General features: G+C 36.9%; 1 long non-coding RNA gene across 1 annotated transcript; it reads right to left on the bottom strand.

Annotated features, from left to right (window-relative positions):
* Positions 1–852: 852 nt before the first annotated feature.
* LOC131770542 (uncharacterized) lies at positions 853–2586 on the bottom strand. The gene is made up of 3 exons (XR_010715736.1): positions 2492–2586; positions 1827–2093; positions 853–910 (listed from the first exon to the last, which is right to left on the bottom strand). It is a non-coding gene; the product is annotated as an uncharacterized lncRNA (long non-coding RNA).
* Positions 2587–6000: the final 3414 nt, after the last annotated feature.

Raw genomic sequence — 6000 nt, 5'->3', positions numbered from 1 at the left:
GTGCAACAAAGCTTTGAGAGCATCATTGCAACTGTTTTCATTTAAGAGAATGAAAAAAGAAAATTGCTTCCTCTCACCCCTCCAACTTCCCTCCCTTGTCATATATCATTTCAATATTCCAACATTACGGTGGAAAAAGAGTGCCGGGGCTTTTGAAAAAGGGAAGGAGGACCGGGTGGCAACAAAAAGAAATGTATGAGAAAGACTCTCTGCTGTTTTTTTTTCTTTTAATATAGATGGTTTTAAACCTAAGTTCTACAAACTTTTGTTTATGGTCAAAAGTGCTAAGATGTACATTTGCGCAACATCATCTACGCTATGAACGGTGAAAAGGTCTCAATAACCAGGATCTTAAAAAAGTACTTAAAAAAAACAGCAATTCATCCAACTAAACGAACACACATTACAATCTTTTCCATTACTATTTTTTCTACAGTTTGATTTGTCTGTTTCTCAAGTCAGCAGTATTCGTGCAACCATAATTGGTAAAAGAAAATGAACGAGAGGCAGTAGTTTACAAACCACCCTCAGTTCAGTCGAGGAAAAAAATCTTGTTTTATGTCTATCCCATAAACCTCTATTTCACTTAACCTGAATTCCTGACCTCCTGCCAAAAAATTCAAAGCATTTTTCTGTGGTGGACATTGGTAACAGTGATTCAAAGAAGTATAGCAGTAGTTCTCTCTTGGGTTATCGCAAACTTGAAGATCATGCTCATGCATATCACGCTGGGATGGTGGTCCAAGTTTACGCTTTGGTCCAAGGCCAAATGTTGGTCCAAAGCGACTGGAACAATATATAGCCTGATTTTCTTTTCCACTTATCAAAGGCATCCTTACTGGTGACTGATCAGTCGGGTTGACAAGACTGAACAGAAACGATTTCTCTGCTCGTTTGTCTGATTCCCTACCTAAACAAAAAATACAAGCCAACCAGTTAAAGTAAATGCCTACAGAATCTGACAGTTCTAAATTTCCGTGGTTCTGCTAACCAATTTCTAGTCACCACTTCCTATGAATACAGCCTAAGCCTTTTGGGTGAGGACTGGTCTTCTGCAATGGGCTTAATGTACGAGTTGTGCGAATGCTGACTGTCTTTAATCTTAAAGAGCACAGACATGTGAGAGGACGTCACCACAAAATTGTTTCATTTTTTTTTTGTCCAACGAGAGGCTAAAATTTGAAACAATTTTCCGAAATAACTTTGCATTGTAATTTTGACTGCCCCTTACTAGCACTTATTTTGAACTCGATTTCGTTTATCACGTTTCCAAGGTCCCTTCCTTTCCGTTTCCTGGAGCGAAAGATCCTAATTTTTGCAGAGATTTAGGACAACAACACTTTCAGGAAAAGAGACCTCTACCTCGGAATTTATATTCTTTTTCGATTAACGTCCAAGAGGGTCTCTGAATTTCTAAGGCTGGGGAAAGGAGAGTCCCCTGGAAAATATGATGTTTTACTTACGGTAACGCGTTGCGACAAGTTGCATAATATTACGTCAAATTCAGTGCTTGATTTAGAAACACAATAGCTCATTAGCCATTTTCCTGTTCTTAACTCATTTTGATGTCCTCTGTGGCCGGACAGACACAAAATGAAATGGAATCTAATTGTTGATTTTATTTATTGTCAAAATTTTGATCTGCTTTAAATCCTCATGGTGGGAATTTATAACAAATTAACAAACCTCTCTTGTACACTCAAATGTTGTGGGACATTTGTGCCTTTTCAAATTCTCTGTTAGCATAAATTATTTGAGTATTCTTGTTGTAATTTTCCGACATGAATTTCAAAGAAGAAGAGAACTAGGTCAATTTTAGAACTTACAATCCCAACTTTGGTCAGTATATCCTCCAAATATGTACTCTTTAGTATTGACCACTGCCTTGATCAATGTAACTGTTGGTCCTTTTTCATCACAATGTTTGTGAAAGTTGGAAGAAAGCCACCCATCCCTACTACCTCGGTACAACAAACGCTCCCTTCCGTCAGGAAAGTCTGGTACGTTCTTCAAATTCTGCACCTGATTCTGGTCGAGAATCGTTGAATCCTCAAACGTGTCCCCCATCTTTACGCGATGACGATATCTTTCTTCTGCCAGAGACAAGAAAATTTCACGACGCACTAATTGGAATGATCCGTTTCCACGCATAGCTTTGCCACAGTAATTAGTTGTCTACCCTTAAATTCTCAAATTTGTAATCTGTCTCCGCAATGTCGTCGCTGTATTTTGGCGTTTAGGGTGTGGTTGTTTATTTGTTGTAGGCTAATATGGTCAATGTACGTGTAGGCCGTTAGTTTGATGTAGTCGGTGTAGTTTGTGTTTGTCCGGGTGGGAATTGGTTTGATTGGTGTAAGGTTGAGTAGTTTAGTGCAGTTTGAAGTTGTTAGCTATAATTACTTAGGTCTCAAAAACTGTAGCTCAAATGTACTATTTTCACTCCCACGTATGACAGTCTCTTTGTAATGCTGAGCGATGCAAGTATGCTTACCTTTGATGGGTGTGAGTTTATCCTTGAATAACACTTATACTGATTCGACACTCTCGAGGTGCTCAGCTGCGAGTGATGATTCCCCGAAAGTTTGTTCTCTTTACAGAAAAGTATTCAAGGCAGTCTAGACGCTGAAGGATAAATGATCTCATTGTTTCCTTTATGGACAAAGGGGTTTATGCCCAGTTATGCGTGTAAGTTTACGTTACAAACCCCTGACACCACAAAGGATTCGTTTATCAGTAGGATGATGGCACGAAAAATCTTGCAATTCAGACTTTATATTTCTTGCAACTGGAAAAAAATTGACCTAGTATAGTTAAAGAACTGGAATGTGACTTGAATTATAGATGCTCAATTTTTCCACTTTCTCGTACTCCTTAAAATTGATGAAAGGCGGAGGCTACAACACAAACTAGAATTTCTTTGTAGAAAGTATTGCAGCCATTTAGCACACATAGGAGTAATACTGGATTTTTAAGCTAGAGTCTTCGCTTTCGTTTCACTTTTCAGTTCAGTTCCTTCGCCTTGTTATATTAATAACAGATAAGTGTACTGTGACTATCGAAGGGCAATATCTGAAAGTTTTTGTTATGTTATTACTCCCAATCATGAGTTCTTTGTTCAGGATTGTGTTTCGTTTCCACGAGTACATTAGAATGGAACACACTCTGACTTTCGAAATTACATTTACTTGAAAGAATAAGATATTTTATCGCATGTTATAAACACATCTATCTTGTATACTTGCTTAATGTACAGTCGTGGGTGTGGTTGACTTATTCATTATAGACTAATATGGCCTTTTTTCCACTTTCTCGTACTCCTTAAAAATCATAATAGTCGGAGGTTAAAACACAAACTAGAATTTCTTTGTAAACAGTGTTGGAGCCATTCAGCATGCATAGAATTAATGAGGAATTTTTAGCAATAGTCTTCGCTTTTATTTCACTTTTCAGTTCAGTTCCTTCGCCTCGTTATATCAATAATAGATAGGTGTACTGTGACTGAATTGTGTTTCGTTTCCACGCCTACATTACAAAAGAACACACACTGACTTTCGAAATCACATTCACTTGAAGGACTGAAATAATTTATCGAATGTTATAAACACTACTTTTTTTGCATACTTGCTTAATGTACTGACTATTATTTAAGACCGATCATGATCGATTATTGACGACTCTTGCAAAGTCTATTGAATCTAAGGAAACATTGTGTGATATTTGGTTAACAAGTTATCCTCGTGGGGAAAAAAAAAAGCTGCGCTTATCTTCACTGCCAGCCAACCTCAATGAAGAGGATTATTTTCCCAGCCAGCATCTTTAAATAGAATCAAAATCCCACGCAGGACAATTAATTTTTCTTTTTTTTTAATCAGAAAATTTTGGATTGCTTTAAATTACTAGCCAGCAGGACATTAGACCGGTTAAAGTCTCAGAAAAGTATTACCTTTCCCTTGAGACTAGCCACAATAATTGAATAAACTTATTATGAAGGTCTATGCTATGTTAATTAGTTCCTCAACTGTTAACTGAATAGGATTTGGTTCATAAATGACTCTGTCGTAACTCGTAGACGTTCAAATCTACTTATGCAGATGTATTCAAGTCTGTGTGATCGCATTCAATCAGTCTTCGATGAAATGGAATTCTCGGGAGCTTAGGATCATGAAATTTGCACTGATAATAAAATTTGATTATCTCGTGTATTTGGCATAAAATTGCTTTGGCAGCTGACAAATTGTGAGACCAGTGAGAGCTATAGAGAACCTCACAACGTTGTAAAGTATTTAGTTTACTTGGTTTGATGTAAGCCTTCGTCTATATTTAGTATCAAGAACTAAAATTTTAATTTGTTTCGCTTACACGCCCAAATTGTGATGTAACTGCAGCAGGTTGGCACTAGGTGTCGGTGTACTTTGATGTTTTATGAAAGGTTGTTGTATTTAGTTGGAGTCAATGTCGTCGCTATCTTTTGGCGTTTAGGGTGTGGTTGACTTATTTATTGTAAACTAATGTGGTCAATGTACGTGTAGACCGTTAGTTCAATATAGTCGGTGTAGTTGTGTAATTCCGGGTTTGAATTGGTTTGGTTGGTGTAATGTTAAGTAGTTAAGAGCAAATTGATTAACCTGAAACAGAACTGTAGTTTGTGGTGGTTAGCTATAATTACCTAGGTCTCAAAAACTTTAGCTCAAATGCATTGTTCTCACTCCCCCTTATGATAGTCTCTTTGTGATACTGAGCGGTGCAATTATGCTTATACCTTTGATGGGTGTGAGTTTATCCGGGAATCACAGTTACACTGATTCGACGCTCTCGAGGTGCTCTGCTGCGAGTGATGACTCCTTGAATGATGTTCCTTTTACAGAAAAGTATTCAAGGCCGTCTAGACGCTGACAGATAAATGATCTCATTGTTTCCTTTATGGACAAACGGCTTTGTGCACAGTTATGCGTGTATGTTACAAACCATTGACAACACAAAGGATTCATTTATCAATAGGATGATGGCACGAAACATCTTGCAATTCAGACTTTATAACTCTTGCAACAGAAAAAAATAGACCTAGTACAGTTAAAGAATTTGAATGTGACTTTAATTGTAGATGTTCGATTTTTCCACTTTCTCGTACTCGTTAAAAATTATGATGGGTGAAGGCTAAAACACAAACTATAATTTCTTTGTAGAGAGTACTGCAGCCATTTAGCACATATAGTTGATATTGAATTTTTTAGCTAGAGTCCTCGCTTTCGTTTCACTTTTCAGTTCAGTTCCTTCGCCTTGTTATATCAATAACAGATAAGTGTGCTGTGACTATCGAAGCGCAATATCTGACACTTGTCGTCATGTTATTGCTCCCACTCATGAGTTCTTTGTGCAGAATTGTGTTTCGTTTCCACAACTGCATTACAGTGGAACACACACTAACTTTGGAAATCACAATTACTTGAAGGACTGAAATATTTTAGTGCAATCACATTTACTTTAAGTCTGAGATTTTTTTTTAGCGCATGTTATAAACACTGCTTTTATGCATACTTGGATAATGTACTATGACTAAAGACCGATCATGATCGATTATTGACGACTCTTGCAAAGTCTATTGTATCTAAAGAAACATTGTGTGATTTTGGTTAACAATTAATCTTCGTGGGAAAAAGAGAAACGCTGCGCTTATCTTGACTGCCAGCCAACCTGAATGAAAACGATTATTTTTCCAGCCAGCAACTTTAAATAGAATCAAAGTCCCATGCAGAACGACTAAAGAGTTATTTAATTAGAAAATTTCGAATTGCTTTGAATTACCATTAAAACGGTTTAAGTCTCAGAAAAGTATCATCTTTCTCTTGTAGTTAGCCACAATAATTGGGTAAACGTATTATGAAGGTCCACGCTATATCAATTAGTTCCTTAACTGTTAACTGAAAAGAATTTGGTTCATAAATGACTCTGTCATATCTCGTAGACGTTAACATTTATTTGAGCAAGTGTATTCAAGTCTGT

The sequence above is a fragment of the Pocillopora verrucosa genome, chromosome 11, assembly GCF_036669915.1.
Source record: "Pocillopora verrucosa isolate sample1 chromosome 11, ASM3666991v2, whole genome shotgun sequence".
Taxonomy (NCBI): Eukaryota; Metazoa; Cnidaria; class Anthozoa; order Scleractinia; family Pocilloporidae; genus Pocillopora; species Pocillopora verrucosa.
The sequence above is the reverse complement of the archived record's forward strand: the minus strand, read 5'-3'. Positions and strand labels throughout refer to the sequence as shown.